We start from the raw sequence: 22,703 nt of genomic DNA, 5'->3' as shown, positions 1-22,703 counted from the left end.
ATTCATGACAAAATTGTAGACTGCAGGACAAAATTTCAGCATGTTTTGGTATGGAGTTTTAGCAAATGAACTAAATAATTTCAGCATGCATTAGCAAAAACTCATTAGAAAATTACATACTACAAGACAAAAACCTAAGCATGTTTCGTCGGAAGTTTTAGCAAATGAACTAAAAAACTTCAGCTTGTTTAGACTGCAGTTTCAAATATAACTCATGACAAAACTATAGATTGCGGGACAAAACTTTAGCATGTTTACTCATTAGAAAATTACAGACTGCAAGACAAAAACTTAAGCATGTTTCTTCTGAAGTTTTAGCAAATGAACTAAAAAACTTTAGCTTGTATAGAATGAAGTTTCGGATAAAACTCATGACAAAACTGTAAACTGCATGACAAAACTTCATCATGTTTTGGTATGAAATTTTAGCAAATGAACTAAATAACTTCAGCATGCATTAGCAAAAACTCATTAGAAAATTACATACTGCAAGACAAAAGCTTAAACATGTACACTCTGAAGTTTTAGCAAATGAACTAAAAAACTTCAGCTTGTTTAGACTGAAGTTTCGGCTAAAACTCATGACAAAACTGTAGACTGCAGGACAAAACTTCAGCATGTTTTGGTATGAAATTTTAGCAAATGAACTAAATAACTCCAACATGCATTAGCAAAAACTCATTAGAAAATTACATACCGCAAGACAAAAACTTAAGCATGTACACTCTGAAGTTTTAATAAATGAATTAAAAACTTCAGCTTGTTTAGACTGAAGTTTCGGATAAAACTCATGACAAAACTATAGACTGCAGAACAAAACTTTAGCATGTTTTGGTATGAAGTTTTAACAAATGAACTAAATAACTTCAGCATGCATTAGTAAAAATTCATTAGAAAATTACATACTGCAAGACAAAAAATTAAACATGTTTAGTATGAAGTTTTAGCAAATGAACTCAAAACCTTTAGCTTGTTTAGACTGAAGTTTCGGATAAAACTCATGACAAAACTGTAGACTGCAAGACAAAACTTCAGCATGTTTTGGTATGAAGTTTTAGCAAATGAACTAAATAACTTCAGCATGCATTAGCAAAACCTCATTAGAAAATTACATACTGCAAGACAAAAACTTAAGCATGTACACTCTGAAGTTTTAGCAAATGAACTAAAAAACTTCAGCTTGTTTACACTAAAGTTTCGAATAAAACTCATGACAAAACTGTAGACTGCAGGACAAAACTTCAGCATGTGTTGGTATGAAGTTTTAGCAAATGAACTAAATAACTTCATCATGCATTAGCATGAAGTTTTAGCTTCAATGTAAAATAATTTCATGCTATATTAGTGTGAAGTTTTAGCTTCAATGTGAAACAATTTCATGCTATATTAGTATGAAGTTTTAGCTTCAATATGAAACAACTTCATGCCACATTAGCATGAAGTTTTAGCTTCAACGTGAAACAACTTCATGCTACATTAGCATGAAGTTTTAGCTTGTATATGATTAAAACTTTAGACTTTAACGTGAAATAATTATTTTTTTCTATATCCTTTGGGCATTAAATTTGAAGCTTTGAAAAGTTTTTGAAGATCTATTAGTGAAAACTTCATGCTATATCCGTCAAACAATTTTATGCAAGTGTGATTTTGAAGATGAATCTGGTTCAAGTTTCTGGTTTGTGATAAAGCTGCTAAGAGGAGAAGAGGAGATCTTTTTTCATGAATAAGGTTGCAGATCACATGATTAATGCATGATGCAGGTTTATATCTTTTGTCAGGGGTATAATTGTCATATTATTACGATTTTTTGCTAGCTGGCTACCAAATTAATAATTTTTAAAAATAGGGTACAGGTTAAAGGTGGCACAAATATAGGGTACGACTGCAAATCCCCAAAAAGATTTTGTAATATGTTGTCATGTTAAAAAATATATACTTTTGTCACGACCCAAACCGATGTGTGGCTAAACATGAATAATATCGGCTGAATTACGAGAGTAACATGCACGAGAAAAACCTGTCCAAAAGACATATATACATATACGTGCGGATTACAGTAGGCGAGCCGACAAGGTTGTGATAGACAACTATATACCCAAAACTGAAAGCCGACAAGGCCACATACTATCCAACTGTACACATTTGTCGACAGACCTCTAATAGAAATACAACTATACAAAGACGGGACTGAGCCACATCATACCTATATATATATACACACACCCAAGCATATCGTACCAAAATTAAAAGCAGCTCCGGGTCAAGTGGAGCACGCCAACTCTCGCTGATCAAGGATCCTAAGAAGAGGGACCGTCGACTTGCCTACCTGCACCTACGAGCATGAAACGCGGGCCCCGGGAAATAGGGCGTCAGTACGAATGTATGTAAGGCATGAAAATCAGTACATAAGAGATATAGATGAAACATGGAATAAAGAAATCCATCTGTACATCTGAATAACTTTATAAATCCTGAAACATTTATAATGTCATGCACGTGCATATAAATGTCGTGTCATGCATATGTATAGGTGTACATAATCGTCTCGGCCACTATGGGCAACAACTTTAAAATTAAATATCAGATCTTTTTTTATGAGGATATTTTTATCGTAAGGTTACTTATACGATAGTCTCAAAGAATTAGAATAATTGTGTTTTAAAGGTTATTACTTATATCTTTTTGTTGCTAATATTTCGGTCTTAAAACTTAAAAATAAGCCTATGATGCTTTTGTATATGGTAATATGAAAAACAAAATTACAAGAAGAACGCATAAGAGATCCTTCATTATATATTTTTCCATTTTAATATGAACTTTGTACAAAATACAAGTACTCCTCCTAATTAGGAGAAATTAAATATATATGGCCTAATACATACTTTCCCAACTTTTACCAATTTTACACGCCCTAAAAAGATGGAGTTCCCTTTTAAAAAAGGATTTAGTAAAAATGCCTCCAAGCTGATAAAAACAAACTTCAATATTACCCTTTAAGTGGTATTACAAATAAAATGGCTCTAAGATTGATATGCTTATATCTATAAGTTATGCGATTCTTGTTTTGATGATTTGACAAACTTCATGAGAGAACCAGATAAGGAACCTGATACAATTAGTTCCTTTGCGTTCAGAGTAACTAATCAGATGTCTGGTTTAATTATTAAGTAAATCAGATAACGGAGCATTAGAGGGAACATATGGAATCAGTTCCTCCAGTCGTCGTACAAGTCAACTTTCCAGATGTTAAAGCTGCTGCACAGTACAACATCACCATTGAAGCCTGCTAGAGCATCTCTCATGACCCTACACATATATTATCAACATGATGCAAGGTTTTGGCTTAACACTTGCAAACCTAAATATTCATTCTCTCTCAAGTGTGCAACCGCCCTTGTTTTCTCAAGAGTATTGAAGAACAAAGCAGCTACAAAATAAAGGACCAGATCCCTGCATTGATTATGTATCAAGTTCTTCAGTATTATTGTATCTTTGTCTTATGATATTAACTTGCAATTCCTACACAGCTTTTCAAAAGTATTCAGTAGGACATATTTTAAACCATTATCATTTTGGTTGCTTTGACTAGAGTCAGTCAAGTGTGTAGTTTTGTAATGGAGTTATCACAAAGAAGCTTACAATAGAGTTATTGTAAGGATTGAGGGATTAAAAGTTTAATTCTTAGATTGCAATAGGTTATAATGTAAAGTTTGCTCAGTTAGTGAAGTTAAAATCCTACTAAGGTAGTTTGTGATTTATAATCCCGTGAGCTGGGAGTTTTTCACGTAAATATTATTGTGTTCTTTACTTACTGGTTCTTACTGTGGGAACTGGTATAGAACTGGGTTCTCTATACAGTTTGGTGGACCCTTAGTTTATATCAATTGGTATCAGAGCAGGTTCTTTCTAAAAGGTTAACACCTATAAAGGATCTACATGGCTTCTCCACCAAATTTTAAAGAAGGACAATCAACCTACTGACCACCAAGGTTCAATGGCCAATACTATGGTTGGTGGAAAAAGAGAATGCATGATTTTATCATGGCTGAGGACTCAGAGCTTTGGGACGTTATCTGTGATGGACCTTTTGTCCCTATGAAAACCATTAGCGAGGGAACAATTATATTTCTAAAGATAAGAAAGGAGTACAATGATGCTGATCGAAATGCCATTGAGAAGAACTTCAGGGCAAAGAAGATTTTTGTTTGTGGCATGGGACCAGACGAATACAACCACATCTCATGCTGTCAGTATACCAAGGAGATTTGGAGAGCTCTCCAAACTGTACATGAGGGAACCAATCATGTCAAGTAGTCAAAAATTGATATGCTTACTACGGAGTATGAACTTTTCAAGATGAAGGAGGATGAGTCTATTCAAGACATCCATACATGCTTTACCTCCATCATCAATGGGCTTCACACCTTTAGAGAAGTTATTCCAAGAAACAAACTGGTCAGAAAAATACTTAGTGTGTTACCAGGTTCTTGGGAGATTAAAGCTAACACTATCTATAACGACCCGACCGGTCGTTTTGAATATTTTAGTCCATTCCCCTCTTTATTGCCTCGTTTATGTTAAATTATGATTATATGACTTTTTGGGGCGCCTGATTTGGTTTTGGGTGAATTTCAGAGTGAATTGGGACATTTAGTCCCAATGTTGGAAGCTTAAGTTGAAAGAGTTGACCGAAATTTAACTGTTGTATAGACGACTCTAGAATGGAGTTTTAATAATTCAGATAGCTCCGTATGGTGATTTTGAACTTAGGAGTATGTCCAGATATTGATTTGGAGGTCCATATGTCGTTTTGTCTTGAATTGGTGAAAGTTAGAAAGTTGAAGGCTTGGAAGGTTGATAAGTTTGACCGAGAGTTGACTTTATTGATATCAGGTTCGTATTTTGTTTCCGGAAGTGAATATGTTTGTTGTGCCTTTCACGACTTGTATGCATAATTTGAGGTCAATCGGAGTTGGTTTGATAGGATTTGGCATTAGTTTTAGAAGTCGGAAGTTCACTAGTTTCATTAAGCTTGAATTGGGGTGTGATTCATAGATTTTTTGTTGTTTGATGTGATTTTAGGCCTCGAGTAGGTTCATTATATATTTTGGGACTTGATGGCATGTTTGAACGGGGCTCCAAGCATGATCTGAATTCACTCTGGATTCATTTTGGCCTTGGAAGGTTTTCTACGCATGCTAAGTTCTGGTACGAATGCACCTACAATGGTATGGCCACATGTGCGGCACCGTAGAAGCGGACTCTGAGTGACAAGAGTGAGATTGGGTCTAGTGAATAGTGTCCACAGGTGCGGAGGTTCATGTGCAAGTGCGCAACCGCAGATGCGATTATCTTCCACAGAAGCGGAGTTTTGCCTGATGGCTTGGGACCGTAGGTGCGGGCTTCTTCTGCATAAGCGGACCCGCAGAAGCACCTTTAGTCTGCAGAAGCGGAAGCGCAAAAGCGCTATTTGGATCGTAGAAGCGTAAATTGCTGGGCTTTATTGTGGCTGCATCTGCGAGGCATTTTTCGCAGATGCGGAGTTGCAAAATCGACCAAATATCCGCAAAAGCGGAATAAACGGGCAGAAAAGGTTAGAATCGAGGGTTTTATTTCATTTTCCCCACTTTGAGTTAGAGAGCTCGGTTTTGGGTGATTTTGAATGGGATTTTTAAGGATTGGATCGGGGTAAGTATTTTTTTACTCGGATTTGCTTATTACTCATGATTCCATCATTGTTTTTAACATTTAATTAGTGTCTTAAGTTGGAGAAATTGGAGAATTTGTAAAAACTTACCTAAACTATAAATTGGGGATTTGAAGATCGATATGAGGTCGTAATTGGATAATTTCAGTATTGTTGGACTCGTTATTGAATGAGTGTTTTGGATTTTGAAATTTTGGTCGGGTTTCGAGGTGCGAGCCCGAGGTTGACTTTTTCTTTTTTATTTTCTTTAAAGATTGCAACTATATTATCCGAAATAGTTTCCTATGGTTAGTATTCATGATATTAAGTTATTTTGGCTAGATTCGAGCCATTCGGATGTGAATTTTCGCGAAAAAGGCTTACTAGTGGGTTGATATAACTTGTTTGAGGTAAGTATCTTGTCTAACTTTGTAGGGGGAGGGGGAGGGAGGAACTGGCCCTTAGGATTTGGATTGATTATGCCTGACGAGTGTGTACACAGACTATATGTGGTATTTGTGATGACCCAAAAGGTCATCACTTATTTTAGAAATAAATTTTGTGTTCTGAGGCCTTAAAAACCTCTTTCTATCTCACCTCGATTTACGTGCACAGTACGGGCGCGTATCCAGAAAGTCATTATGTGAAAATCTGTGAAAAATGATAAATTTTACTTTTAAAATGAATTTAAGATGACTTTGGTCAACATTTTAGGTAAACGAACCCGGACCCGTGATTTGATGGTCCCGGAGGGTCCGTTGGAAAATATGGGACTTGGGCGTATGCCCGGAATCGAATTCTGAGGTTCAAGCCCAAGAAATGAATTTTTAAGAAAATTAGTTTCTGGAATATATATGAGTTTTTGGAAATAAAATATGTTTGAAATTTGATGGTATCGGGCCCGTATTTTGGTTCTGGAGCCCGGTACAGGTCTTATATGTGATTTAAGTCGAGCCTGTAAAATTTGGTAAGAAATGGAGGTCATATGACATGATTCGGAACCTTAGTTGTAAAATTTGAAACTTTGAAAGTTCTTGAGATTTTCTTTGATTTTGATGCCAAATTCATAGTTGTTGATGTTATTTTGGTGATTTGATTGCACGAGCAAGTTCGTATTATGTTTTTGGGTTTTTATACATGTTTGGTTTGGAGCCCCGAGGGCTTCGTTGAGTTTTGGATAGGCCACAGAGTGAAATTTGGATTTAGGAAATTTCTAGTGTGTTGCAGGCCTGCAGGCTTCGCAATTGCGAAGCCTGGCTCGTAAATGCGAGCTCGCAAATGCGAATTTTGGTCTGGACTGCCTTGGTCGCAAATGCAATGTATTTATCGCAAATGCGACAGCAGCATCGCAAATGCGAAGAGGACTGGAATCCTCAAGGTTCGCAAATGCGAACCCTGGTCGCAATTGCGACATTTGCGACCTGCAAATTCATGACTTAACTGAAAATCTTTCATTTTTCGAACTCTTTCAAAACATAAACTCTCTTGGAAAATTATTCAAAGAAAAGTTCTTCTCCAAATCGATTGTAAGTCATTTCTAACTCGTTTTCTTCAATCTTTAACATCTTTTCACATGATTTCAACTCAAAATCAGGGGTTTTCGTGGGGGAAATTGGGTGTTTTGGGTAGAAACCTAGGTTTTTTCAAATTTTGAGGATTTGGACCTCGATTTGAAGTTCGATTTCAAAACAAATTATATATTTGGGTTTGTGGGTGAATGTGTAATCGGGTTTTGGTTCGAACCTCAGGTTTTGACCATGTGGGCCCGGGGTCGATTTTTTACTTTTTGGGAAAAACTTTAGAAAACCTATTTTCATGCATTTGAATTGATTCATTTAGCATTTATTGATATAGTTAAGTAACTTGTGGCTAGATACAAGCGAATTGGTGGTGGAATCAAGAGGTAAAGCGATAGTTGAGGCTTGGATTGTGTTCGTAGCATCGAGGTAAGTGTTTGGTCTAACCTTATCTTGAGGGATTAGGAGTTGTGTCCTATTTTCTATGTGCTAGTTGTTGAGTACAACGTATAGGCATGGTGATGAGTATCTATATGTTGGTGTCAAGTGTGCCCGTGAGTCTTATATTATGATTAATGTGACTCTGTTTGTATTCCTCATGCTTTATGTGATGATTTCTATTGTTGAGCAAGGCTTATAGAAGTAATATTTGTATTTGAACATTGAAGAGCACTGGCTCAAGTTGTAAAGTGATTTAGGGAAGTATAATTGGCAATTGAACCTTATAGAGCATTGGTTCAAATTGTGAATTGAGTTTGCGAAGTAAAGGTGAAAAAGAAAAGAGGATTATGATATTGTCTCCCTTGCCGGAATGTTGTTGTTTAATGTTGTCTCCTTTGCCGGGATGTTATTATTGATATTATTTCCCTTTCCAGGATATGACTGTTGTACTATTGTTCCCTTGCCGGGATTTAATTATAAATTTGTTGATTTCCTTGCCCTTATTGCTTTGTGATTGTTGTTTGGGTGAGGAAGAGTGTTAAAGCACGGATGGTGATGCCGTGCATAGTTTTGGTGAGAGAGTATTAAAGCACGAAGGGTGATGTCGTGTATGATATTTGTAAGAGAGTGTTAATGCATGAAGGGTGATGCCGTGCCGCATGATGTACCATTCTGTGCCTTTATATGAGTGATAAATGCACGAAGGATCATACCATTCCATGATTATGTGAGGTAAAAGCAAGAAGGGTGATGCCGTGCCGATTATATTGATTCTTATGGTGAGGACGAGAGTAAAAGCACGAAGGGTGATGCCATGCACTTGTCTTGATTTTCCCGATTCTTGCTGATAATTGAGTTATGGTGTTCTTTACGTTTATTTACTGATTTTCTATTGTTACTTGATTTTATTGTGATGTTATTGATTCCCTTGCCCCAAATTGCTTTGTGATTGTTGCTTGGGTGAGGAAGAGTGTAAAGCACGAAGGGTGATACCGTGCATGTTATTTGTGAGAGAGTGTTAAAGCACGAAGGGTGATGCCGTGCACTTGTCTTTGATTTCTTGATTTTTATTGATAACTAAGTTATGGTTTCTCTACCTTTAATTGTTGGTTTTCTGTTGATACTTGTTGTACCCCGCAACATGATTCCCCCTTCCTATCTTCAATTGAACTGTGGTGATCCTTATATTTATTTGTTGTCCTTCTGTTATTATTCGATGTCCCCACAACATGTTTCCCCCTCCCATTCTTAACTGTACATTTCTACTTGTATTTTCCGTTGTATATGATTTAACTGCACATGTTTATTTGGTAGTCTGGTCCTAGCCGCGTCACTACTTCGCCGAGGTTAGGCTTGCTGATACTACACTCTGCACTGCGTGCAGATCCCAGTGCTATAGCTTTTGGACTGCAGTGAGATTGCTGCCATCAGTCCAACAGGCGACCCGAGGTAGTCCTGTAGGCGTCCGCAGGCCTTGACGTCTCCTTCCATCCCTTCATTCTGTTTCTTTTATGTATTTCAGAGACATTATTGTAATAAATCTTTCGGACCTTTATTTATAGCATTCCTAGACAATTTGTGAAATTGTGACACTGTTCTGGGTAGTTTATGTATGGATTGGTATTGGCATCTTTATTAAAATATTATATTTCAGTCTTTCGCTTATTAAATTCCGTTGTTTATCTAATGTTGGTTATTAATGATTAAATATTTAAAATGGGAAAAAGGTAAATGATGCAGATGGTCGGCTTGCGTAGCTTTCACTAGTAGGCGTCATCACGACTCCCGAGGGTGGGGAAAATCCGGGTCGTGACAAATTGGTATTAGAGCTATAGGTTACTTAGGTCTCATAATTCACGGACAAGCTTAGTAGAGTCTGAGGGATCGGTATGGAGACGTCTGTATTTATCCCTAGAGGCTACAGAGTTAGGAAAAACATCACATCCTGTCCTTTCACGAATGGCAAGGTCACGTATCTCTTCTTCAGCCGAGCAGCAGCACAGACCGGTGATAGATCAACTATGTCTTCGGAGGCTTTGTGGAGGTTGGATAGGTTTCATCAAGTTCTTCACTACCACTTACCACGGTGCATCTTCTGAGGATCCCCAGGATTTATTAAGATGGTTGTCATGAGGTTCTCAGAAACATGGGGATTGTGGAGACCATTGGGGTCGACTTTGCTGCTTTTCGTTTGTCTGGATCCTCCAAGACTTGGTGGAGAGATTATTGTTTGGCTAGACCAGCTGGGTCACCAGCTTTGACTTGGGATCAGTTTTCTCAGCTGTTTTTGGAGAAGTTTCTTCCTGTCACTCAGAGGGAGATCTATCGAAGGCAGTTTGAGCGTCTCTAGCAGGGTTCCATGACTGTTACTTAATACGAGACCAGGTTTATTGATTTGGCTTGTGATGCTCTTCTTATACTTCCCACTAAGAGAGAGAGAGAGAGAGAGAGAGAGGGGAGGTTCATTGAGGGACTCGTTGTCGTGCCCCTTATTTTCCCTTCTTGACGGGGAAGTCCGGGTTCCGACATTCCATGGGGGTAATAACTCATTTCCTTTTTGGGAATTGGGCATTTGAAGAGTCGCCACCTAACGGATTACGGTACGTTAGGGCACCTAGAGTAATTAACTCTTGGATTGGTTTGCATTACCAAAGATTAGGGTAAGGGCTTGAAATAACCTTAAGGGGAAGGTGTTAGGAACCCCTCTTGGTCCACAACTATGGGTCCCGACCGAACTTATATTCACAAATTAGCCCATATAAATAAACAGTTGAATCAAATAGGTTGCAAGTAAAGAACGTTGGACAACTCAAGTAATAAGATAAAGATTTATGAACGAAGGTTTTAAAAAGGAATTTTGGTAAAGGGGGAGTCCTAGGTTGGTTAGCCTATAGGATCACCCCACACAATGTCCGGTAAACACTCCTCGACGAGGGGCTACACGTGACATTAGCTCGTAGTCATCATATCACATATCTACCCTTTCCATCCCCTTAGTGGTCATGCAAAACGAGTGTTTGGTCAACGATCTATTGCGTGCTGTTACCCGTCCCTTCTTAATGGTCCTGGAGGGATTTAGGACCTCTACCTATAGGTGGTTCTAGACAGACCCCTAAGGTTTTAAGGGTAAAAATTCTAAGGCGACAGGCAAAACAATTAGGACTTTTAACACATAAGATAAAAGGGAGCAATTAAAGGCTCAAAGTTTCCTCCTCAAACAAGGCACATACACAGCACGACTCAAGCACAATTAAGGTCTTTTAATAAATAATATCTTAAGGCAGGATATCTAGGTGAATATGCAAAAGACAAGCAATTGATTATTTTTATAAACCCAGGAGTAATGACCTTAGCAGTTGCCTATTGGTTGCTTAAAGCTTGTTAGGATCAGATAAACATTTCGTCATAGAAATAGTTTCAGAAATGCAGTTTTGAAAACGCCCTACAGGCTTGCCCATACGCAGAATACTGATGACTGCATTTTTATATAAAAACAGGGCAGATTTTAAAACAGTCCTTTAAAAATCCTGTGGGCATGCTGTCTAATAATAGATTGAGGCAGTTTTTAAAAGAACTTGTTTTAGGAAATATAAACTACTTAATTAAACCAATTCAGAAGTGAACTGAACATTAACCAGATTGAGTTATTTAAACCAAACTTAGGCGAGATCCATAGGCAGGATTTGACATTGTTCCCTATAGGCATGATATCTAAGTTTGATACTGATTTTACAGACTTGCAGTCATGGAAACATACATAAACACTTGTTATAACAGAAACTAGGTTAAATTACATCCTATAGGCATGACATCTATTTGTTAAACTGATTTTAAGACCTTGCAGACATGATTTTATTACGGAATTATTTAAAACCTATAGGCATGGTTTCTAGCATGGTGAGATGACAAAATGTAAATCCCTATAAGCATGATTTCTACTTGATAAAACAATCAGATTAAATGTGAAGTCCTATGAGCATGATTTCTACCCGTATCACCTCATAGACATGTAGCTACCCATCCCTTTCACTAGTTACCCTAATATTTGTTTACAAGTTATTACAGACCATATAAGTGAATTACATAAGTAAATGAGAAAATAAGGCATCTATAGGGAGCCTTCAATTAGGCCCAGATTTTCAAAGCCTCCAATAGCCTCCGATGCCTCAATTCCATAGACAAAATCATAGTCTAGGTGCATCAAAGTTCCCTAAGGATCTCAAGGATCCCGGACAGTGCTTACACCTAGACTTGGTAACCAAAATTGAATAAGTGCAGTGTGGAAGGGCCAACCTCAGTATGCCAGAGTTCAAAGGGTTCTCAAGAGGATCCCAAGGCAGTACACATACTGAAGATGGCATAACTTATTGACTTAGGAGTAGAGTGAAAGTGCTTGACACAAGTTAAAAGGTTTTAATGAAAAACTGTATTAAAAAGGAAGTTTGTTTGAAAGTAACTCAGGAACACAACAGGGGCAGTTTGAAAGAGAGTGGAGTAGTCACCTTTAAGACAGGTTCATACATAGCCATTAGTCATAGAACCAAAGCAAGTTTCAGTAGTCAAAATAGGGGTCAAGGGATTTGGGGATACATAGGACACAAGCAAAGGTCTAGGAATTGGTATAAACATGCTTAGAAATAGCAGACTAGACATAGTCACAGAATCAGACATAAAGAACAAACTCACATACATGGCTGATAGGATTTGGGGATACATGGAGCATATGGTGGTAAACACATAGAGATAATTGGTGCAGACATGTTCAGAAACAACACAGATGGGTAATATACTATTCTTAATGAAGGGGAGTACATAATAGTGTAAACATCAATTGCAAGTTTCACAACAAAACCATAAATAGAAGCAAACTAGAAACAGGATGAACTGAAACAATAAAAGAATCATATTGTTGTTGGAACTTTGAATTGAAACTAGAACATACCAGTAAACAGGACAATAAGCAAAGTGAAAGAGCAGGAGAACACAATGGTTAGTAGCAAGTAACACAAAAAAGTACAGAAAATGTTAAGTGTGAGAGAGAAAGTTTTGAACCAAGAGTGTTCGCGTCTTTGTGCTAATAAGAGAGTGTGTATATCTAGTTTGAAAGCATGTAGCAAAATAAGGTAAAATCAAAGTCCATCAGTAATTATGAAACTCAGAATCAGTTAGTTAGGAAACCAAGGTAAGTACTCCCTTTAATTGAGGAGTTAACTTCGAACGGTAATAGACATATGACAAATAAGGAAGGAAATCGTATACGGCTGAACATGACAAATAAGGAAATATTTTCTGCATAGCAAAAGTACACAACATGTAATAGAGCCTAGGTTCAGCATATTCCAATCAAGGAAAGACTTAAGAAATTAATTAATAGTATAATTGACCATAGAATAAGGTCAGAAAATATTCTACAAGGTAAAAATCAGTAGAGATATCATGTGTAATCAGTGAAGGATCAATCACAAAGATTTAGGGATTCAAAAATAGAAGATAACACTAATTTAGCACCACTTTATAAGAACAAACACATGGTAAGCAAAACCAGAACCCTAAGAGGTCGAGTAGGACAAGAATCATATATATAAAATTAGGGATTCATGTAGAGCATAGTATGAATTAGTAAGATAAGCATGATACATGTAGGAGAAGTGAAGAATCAGAACATTGATGAACAAAATAGGGCAAAATCACACAATAGGCAGGGATAACCACAATTAGGAACCATAACAAGCAAACATAGGGCAAAAATCACAGAATCATAGAAACATACAGATTAACTGAACACGTTATCAAACAATACTCAGAAACCAAAGATTGGAACTAAGAAATTAGGGTTTCCAACATAAGCGAGTTGAAAAAGGAGTAAAATCATAGAACCAGTCGAAATATGCAAGGGATAGAAGTTTAAACATAAAGAATCGGTTTAAACGAAGTGTAGAAGAAGTTCCAAAAACCCTAGTTTGAGAAGAAGGTAAAAAATACTTGAAATCGATGATTTTTGTAAAAGAGATTCAAGAACAGTATAAAACATCAAAAGAACAGACTCAAATTATTTAAAAATCGTACAGATCTAGGAGTTGTAAACAAAAATTAGGTTTTTAGAAGAAACCCAAGTAGAGATGGAAGAAACTGTTTAGAAACCCAAAGATCGTAACAAATACAGTGTGATTTTGCTCAAAATCACACCAGAGTAGCCACGAACAGCTAGATAACAAACCATAAATACAAGCCGGCATGGCCCAGGGCCCTTGAAGGCCTCAGAGAAGATGGGCATGGGAATAGAGGAGCCATTGGAGGCTTAGGAGTTGAGGGTTGGTCACCGGAGAAGATTGGAGAAGGAGGCGGCAGTTGAAGGGAGCTAGGGTTAGGTTGGGCGGTTGAGAGAAGAGAAGATAAAAAGGCGGTGATATTTGGAATTGAGGAAGGGTTAGGGTGTAGTTAGAATTAAAAAAAAGGAAAGGAATTATGAGGGCCATTGATCTTTTAGATCAACGGCCAGGATTTAGCGGGTCTTGGGTCGGGTAGGAGGATTTAGGACTTGGGTCGGGCATTTTAATTTGAAATTGGGCTGGGGTTGGGGTTCGATTTGGGCTACAATTGAAAGCCAATCTGGCTATATTTTAAATAGCCACTTTCCCCCTATATAATTTATACTAAATAATAAATAGGTATTTAACATTTGAAAAATATAGGAGACCAAATTTACATATAAAATGTAATTATACATTAAATGGGCTAATATTGCAATTATATGCAATTTAGCTTGAAAAATATCAAATGCAATTATAAAAATGCATAAAAAATATATTAACCATATTTTGGCATAAATATAGAAATTAAATGACTAAATCACCATAAAAATAATTTGGGGAATAATTATTGGGGTTTTATGAATAAAAGGGAAGGAAATAAATCAATTTAAATTCTTAAAATTATGGAAAAAAATTATAATAACCCTGTGCACGCTTATATATGCATGTATATGCTATTTTGAAGGTATCTATGCATATAAAAAATATAGGAAAGAATTGGGTATCAACAGTTGCCCCTCTTTACCCGGGAAGGATGAAAGAGTTTTCGGGTAAAGAAATGATGCCCAATTTTGACCGGATGGGATGTTTTGAAAGAAAGAGGCCGGGCTCTGGTCTTCGAGTTGCCTACATATCCCTAGTCTTACAAGAATCAGCTATGTGTAGTTCTGGATTCATCTGCGGAGTATGACGATGAAGTTACTGCAAGAACGGACACGCGATGCGGAAGCGGCTACTGTGAGCGGTTAAAGCTCGGGACAGTTGGAGGGAATTGGAGCAAGATCGATCCTGCTAGGATAGTGATCGCTGCCAACTCTACGCTACACTAAGGTAGGAAGAGCGGGCCGCAATATCTTTTATCGGATATGAGGGTCGAGATCGATTTTCTCAAGGAGCTAGTAGTGGAGTTGGATTGTTTGTCTAACGTAGAGATGTGTTTGTACTCCTAATGTCACTTCAAACATTTTTGGGTTTTCGAATTATAACTATTTTTATAAAACTATTGATTAACACTAAATTATGCTACGAGAATATTGCTAAGTTGTATCTAATGGGAAGAAGGGCACTAGGGTCGTGACACTACCTAGGTGGCTAATTGACGGGTAGATGTTACTAAGGTTCGATTGACATAATTGGGTCTTATGCTATAACCGTTGCATAATTTTACCCACTCTCACACCTCCCAGTAGAGAAAGTGATTCTGTCCAATTAACTCTCTCGAGACCAAATGGGTAGGCAAATTAGACCAAGCAACTAGGGTAATTACTCTCTCGAGGTTTAACCCGTTAATTGGGACTATCATTTCTCATGAGTCCATCCCAATTCCTTGGTGGGTCAATTTTGGGGTCATAGACTCTCTTTCTCAAGAAGAGTTAAACCCACAAAGTTTGAATCAGTGTTTGCAACCACCAATTCTAGATTAAAACATAAAATCAACCCAAATAGCAAACACCCATAGTCAATCTAACATTAGATGGCAACACCCATCAATTACCCACCCTAGGGTTGAGCTACAACCCTAGCTAATGAGTTTAGCTACTCATGCTTGAAGAAGAAAATAAAGAAATAGATGAAGAACTAAGCATATTGATTAATTACTAAAATTAAACTACAAGAATCTATTGTAAATGCAAAGCAAAAGTGCCAAAGATGGCTACAAAATTCGTTCTCACGAGCGCAGCTCTTGTCTGCTTTATCTCATTACCTAAAAAAATGGTAAAATGTTCTATTTATACTAGGCTGGAAAAACTAGACAAAAATACCCCTGCGGGGTCAGTGCGGGCCGCACTAAATGGACCGTGGCCGCACTGGGCTCTTTGACTTTGACTTGGGCCTCTCTGAACTTGGACTCCGGGAACCGCGTAGAATGGACCGCGGAGGGAGCTGGCGCGGTCCGCGCAATCATGACCGCGGACCGCATGGCGTTGGCTTGCAAACTTTCATCTCTCTGAATCTCATGACCGTGGACCGCACAAAAGAGTAGTGCGACCGCGGAGCCTTCACCGCGGACCGCGAGATGTGTACCGCGGCCACGTTGCCTCTAGCCTGGTTTACCAACTCTCTGAACCACCTAGTGCGACTGCATTCAACTTTGCGCGGTTCGCACCAGGCCTTCTTTCCTTAGATTTTTTGGTCTTTGATACTTGAGCAGGTTTCACTCCTTTTTGAGCCGATCTTTGACATTTCGTCACTTTATCGATCAAACTTGCGATCAAGCACAACTTGTGAGCCTTTTAGGATTATTTTGTATCAATATATGATCAAAGCATAGGCATGTAGGGGCATAAAATACGTTAAAATCCTAACTTATCAACTCCCCCAAACTTAAACCTTTGCTTGTCCGCAAGCAAACAAAATAAGACCCACCCCTTAAAGGAAAATCCAAGTAATTCCAGCTGTCCTAAGGTAGCCTCAACAAGCATCAATTATGACTAACAATTGCCCTCAATACGAATGGAACATTAACAAAATTTAAACTTTGAAAAATTATGGATCAAGTGTGACACAAGAGCATCAAGAATTGACTCATTACTTCAAAGAACTCTCTCAATTACTTTGATCGTTGTGAAACCCAAACTCACACATCCTCAACTCTCCCTAAGCAAAACCTCACCTTTTAGAGTATAAGCACACAAACCATGGTTAATGGAATTCACTCGTCTCTCTCAAGGAAAGGTCACAAGTCCGGCTCTAAGTACCATATGCTTGACCCTCATGTAAGTATCCACTAATGCGAGCATCATTCAACTCAAGATCATATAGGGCTTTTGTGGAGTCAATGTGAAGGCTTTTGGTTCAGGGTAGGAAAAGTTGTTGGTCTATATGGGTTCCATCTTCCCTTAAGCACTTCTTTTGATTCATTTTGGCACAATTCTCTTTGACTCTTTGAGTATTTCATTTCTTTTCAAGGGGTTAGAGAGACACATTGTCACTCTTTTCTTATGCAATTCAAAGCATTTCTCTTTTTGCTACTTTTTCCACACCTTTTTTTTTACTTTTGTTTTTCTTGAATCACGTTTTACTCTTTGCACATTGGACTTTCTTTTTGTCTTTTTCTTTTCTTTCTTTTTCATCGCCTTCCTTTGCTTTTGCTTTTGTACCTTTTACCACTTTGTTTCCTTTCTTGTCCCCCCCCAAAAAAACTTAGACTTTTGCCATTACTCAAGGGACGATTTGGTTGCCAAGAGAGGGTATAATTTAGAACGGGTATAGGCTTGTAGCATTTGTTCTTAAAAGGAAAAGGTTTAAGGCTCAAAAGGGTTAGCTAGGGATTATATCATTAGTAGGCTATGGAGTTGTTCAACTATTATTTGGATCAAGGAGAGCCTATAATTACTTCTCAAGTCGAATTTCACTCAAAATTTCGCCTCAACAAGCATTCAGGGAAAGTTCTAGACCATTGGCTCGGGACTTGAACTCACAATTCGATTTCACACCACACACACTCAAGGATTGCTAAAGACATAGAGTCGAGGGCCCACAACAACCTTAGACATGATTGAGCACACAATAGTCCCAAAAGACCATATGATGATTGATTGGTCAAAACAAGAGTCTCAAGGTCACTACTTTCACCATCCTAAACACAACCACTTGTCTTTGACCATGGGATCAAAGGCAAATGTGTTAGGCCCAAGTGAAGCTTTGCTTGAGGTACCCTTAACTATAAACTACTAAAAACAAAAGAAAAATAAAAAACGGACTCAAACCCTTAAGAAGGTTTTCACGCCATCCATCATCGGGAAGAGCCACCCGGTTCGCACAATACTCTACCCTTGAAAAGAACTGTGGCATTAAGAAAACCAAGGGCTTATTGAAAGTGCCAAAAACGAAACAATAAGGCTGCGAGCCTATCTACTAAGCTAAAAATGAAAAATTTGTATGAAAATAAAATAGAATGAATATTTAAAATAAGGGATTAGAATATACAACAGGGGATGAATATATACAAAAATATAAATTTATATACAGACCAAAGAGAAGATAAAAAGTGCGATAAAAGTAACTAAATGTAAAGTTATATACAGACCAAATAGAAAATCAACAGAAACATAAACTAAGTCAATTAATATATACAATCATCCGGATAAAAGGTAGGGCACATCCCCACAAATGAAAGCTGGCATTGTCTCCAATGCCAACTAAACAAATAAGCATCAAAAATCAAGATGAAAGGAGGCGCAACCCCACAAATGAAAGATGGCATTGTCCCCAATGCCAACTAAACAAATAAGCATCAAAAATCAAGATGAAAGGATATAGGAGCTCCCTAAGCCTCGTCTATATGCATGGGAACATGAGTGGTCCCCGGGTCCTCTGTATGTACGGGAACCTCAAACTGGTTCCTGGTCTCCTGCTGCTCAGCTGCTGGGACTGGGGCCTGGACCTGTACGGGCTGAATATTAGGAACATCCTGTGGTTGACTGGAGGAAGCCTCCGGTGGGTCTGCCAACTGGATGATCGCCTCTTCTGCACTAGGGAACTTCCTCTTCTTCTTTGGAAGCTGCTGTGTCTGCTCATGCTGTGGCTCTACTACTGTAGCTGGATCCTCAAATAACAAGTCTAAAGGCAGCTGGTCTGCCTTCAGTCTGTCAACATCCGCCCTCAGCGCCTTCACAGACTCCTTGGAAGCCCGTGTTTTGCGTAATTTCTTGTGCTCCCTGGCAAGCTCCTTCAGGGCCTTGCCATATGAATCCACTGCCTTAGCCAAGGCGGCCTGAGAATCGAGGATCTTTTGCTGGTTGGCAAGAATCTCCTTAAGTGAATCCTCGATAGACTGGGGCACCTACACTGGCTGTGGTGTCGACTAAGCCGCAATGGTAGAAGTCAAGGTGGACAACTTGGATGAAGCAGTCGCCATCCAGTTGTTCAAGCTATGAAGTGTATGGCTCAACTGGTGGGCGGTGATAGGATGGGCCCGGAAAAATGGAATCCCCGAGCTAGCTGAAGTAGAGGGACCAACAGTAGTGGAAGGTCCGAGAGGCATGTCAGCAACTGTGGATGTAGGCTCAGAGGAGGGCTCTACCGCAACCGGCTCTTTAGACTGGCCGGTTGGGGCAGAAGCAGGTGGCTTGTAATTTTTGTCCTTGGGGTTGTCTGACCCCTTCAAACTATACCATGAAAACAGAGCCACAGGTTTGACCTTGATGTCAAAAGGTCTCTTCTCCACCTCCAGGTCCTGAAAATACATAGTGAGGGTGCTGGGAAAAGGGTAATTCCGGTCATGCTCAACCCCCACTGCAGAAATGACGCGGGACATCACATTACCCACGTTGATAGGATATCCTGCCATGATAGAAGCAACAAGAACACCCCGGGCAAGTGGAATAGTCTGATCATGGGTAGTGGGGTCGAGCTGGCTGCACACAAAAGTCAACTACCCTCTAGCCTCAAAGTTAAAGGTTCTCTGAAGTATTTTGGCCCCTGCTTGCAACCACTCTGGAACCGTACCCGGGATTCCCAGGTATGAAGCTAACCACGGACGAACCTCCTCGCCCATTGCAAAATTTTCATTGTAAAGGGTCTCATCTTCATCATTGAACCCCAGGTATTCATTTAGTGCCTTCCCGGTAAATACCACATTTTTGTTTCGCACTTTGGTCACCTTAGTGCCCTTCAAAATGTGGGCGACATTGCTATAAAACTCCTTGACCATGTGCTCATTCGCCTTCACACAATTATCTTTAAAGAACTCCCAACCCACTCAAGCTCGAAACTATATATGTACATTAGGGTGTAGGGGTAGAAGGTCTTTGTCAATGAAACTCCTTTCGAGAATCAACTTTCGTGCCGGCCACCATTCCCTAAACTTGTGGAACGCCACTTGGCTGACGAATCTATCTTCCCAAACAGCGAGATTTCTAGTTTGGTCAACACCCCCAACCTGAGGCACACCACCCCCGGGTAACTCCCCATCTCCCTCATCACCTCTAGCACCCTTTCCACATATTGATGTTGTGGGAGAGGTAGAATATTCATCCCTACTACCTGCCACCGAGCCCTCAGACGACCCAGAAGAAATGTTGATTGAAGCTCGAGCATCGGGGGAAGAGGGAGGAGTGTCTCTATGTATGGCGTTCTCCGGATACGGGATGTATAGAGGGACTGAATCTGAAGAGATCCCCGGGAGGGATTTTACTCACTTCCCGAGTTGTCAATGGCTCTGTCAGCCGCTTTGATTGCTTTCCTCATGTCGTTTATGTTTTTTCTAGCCTGGGGAGTGAGTTTTACCATCCTTTGCTTCCCTCCCTGGGAGGAATTACCTCGGCCGGGTAGTTTCGAGCCTTTGCCTCTTTGTTTGACCATTATCTGCAAGCATACACATCTAACATGGTTAGTATCAGCACAGGCAGTGAAACAAGTGTTGAAATTGAATTGCAGATAGTAGATTAAATATTGCAGAAACAGTTGCACAACAGAGCATCGCGGCCCGCACAAACAGGAGTGCGGCCGCACTGGGGGCACCGCGGACCGTGCAAAAGCGACCACGGTCCGCATTGGGACAAAGCCCTGAAAAATCTCTCTGAATCTAACCACCGTGGCCCGCACAAAGTAGCACCGCGGCCGAGGTGGGCTAGTGCGGACTGCATAAAGTGCAATGCGGCCGCGCTGGGCATAGGTTCAATTTCAGTCACTTGGGCACCGCGGCCCGTGCAAAATGGCAATGCGAACCGCGTCAGGGCACCACAGACCGCAGAGAGTATTTTGCACATGCACTAAGCTAGGGTGTCATTTTTTTTGCACAATTGTTCACGTTAGTTCACCTACTTTGTCCCTACTCACTTACCCAACCATTATGCATATTCAGCACACCAACCCAACATCTAAAACTACCCTAAGCTAACAACTAAATAAAGAAGAAGAAACTACTGAGAAGAAAAAGAAGTTATAAGCTAATGGTAATAAAATAAAACAAAATTAATCAAGTAAATGCCCAAGGACTGAGTGAAACATTACCAGATGAGAAGATGAAATGTAATTAGTTAATCTTAAGCAAGAATCACTATCACCAGAGGGTATGAACAGTACTTTTATGTCTCTGAGTGTTAAGAGTTCGAAAAGAGTAAATGGTGACTCGTGGGGTCTATTTATAGAAAAGCAATGGGACCCAGCCTTACCTACCAGCTCGGATGCACAAAACCGACCGCGGATCGCGCTGGGTTTGTTCAAATGAAGCTTGAGTAGGCAACCTCTGCGGTCCGCATAAAATAGACCGTAGCCGCGGAGGTCCACCGCGGACCGCACAAAATGGAATGCGGCCACGATGGCAAACTTCAGAGAGCACCACTTTTGACCATCACCAGTGTGGACCACACAATGTGCAATACGGCTGCACTGGCAATCTTCAGAGACTGTTCAACTTTTTTCACACTATTTTGCACTGCATCAACTCAATCCCTGCAACATCTCACAATCAGTTAGCTCAAAAATCAAACCTACACTACCAAGAAAACACAAAAAACAACAAAACGAAAAAGACATGGGTTGCCTCCCAAGCAGAACCTAATTTAACGTCGCGGCACGACGCATGTTACCAGCTCATCACTTTAGATGGAGAAGTGCCACCACATGGATATCATCAAAGTTCCCAAGATAATGCTTGACCCGATGTCCATTGACTCTGAATACTTCACCATTCTTGTTCCTTAGATCAAGAGCACCAAATGGGGTCACGAACACAACTTCAAAAGGCCCACTCCACTTTGACTTGAGCTTACCCGGAAACAGACGTAATCGGGAATTGAACAAGAGAACCATATCTCCAACCTTGAACTCCTTACTGATAAGTTAGGATTTTAAAGTGTTTATTTCCCTACTTGCCTATGCTTTGAGTATAAATTGATACAAAAACAGTCCCAAAATGCTCACAAGTTGTGTTTGATTGTAGGGTTGATTGACAAAGTGACGAGATGTCAAAAATCGGCTCAAAAAGGAGTGAAACCTGCTCAAGTATCAAAGACCAAGAGAAGTGAAGAAAAAAGGGGCCTAGTGCGGACCGCTAAACAATGACCGCGGCCGCACTAGAAGGTTCAGAGACTGGGCATTTTTCAAGCCTAAGGTCACACGGCCGTGGTAGGATTCATGCGTCCCGCGGAGAAGCTTCGCGGCCGCACTCTTTCTCTGTATGGTCCGCGTTCATAGGGTTCAAAAAAGGGGCATTTGTCCTTATGCGGTCCGCGGTCACGTCTGCACGGACCGCGCCAGTTGCCTTCGCGACCGTGGTACACTCCCACGCGGTTCGCATCCCCCAATTCAAGTCATCAAACAACTGAAACCCAAAGGCCAGTGCGGCCGCGGTCCGTTTTGTGCGGCCTGCACTGACCCCACATGGGTATTTTTGTCCGGTTTTTTCTAGCCTAGTATAAATAGAATATTTTACTATTTTTTAGGGGGAGGTCAGATATGAGAACAGGAGAATAACTACACTTGGTGTTGTAGCCATCTATGACATATTTGCTTCCCATTAACAATAGATTATTGTAGTTTCTTCTTAGTAATTAATTAATATGTGTAGTTCTTCATCTATTT

This window comes from Nicotiana tabacum, chromosome 11 (genome assembly GCF_000715075.1).
Source record: "Nicotiana tabacum cultivar K326 chromosome 11, ASM71507v2, whole genome shotgun sequence".
NCBI lineage: Eukaryota > Viridiplantae > Streptophyta > Magnoliopsida > Solanales > Solanaceae > Nicotiana > Nicotiana tabacum.
Note: the sequence above shows the minus strand (reverse complement) of the source record.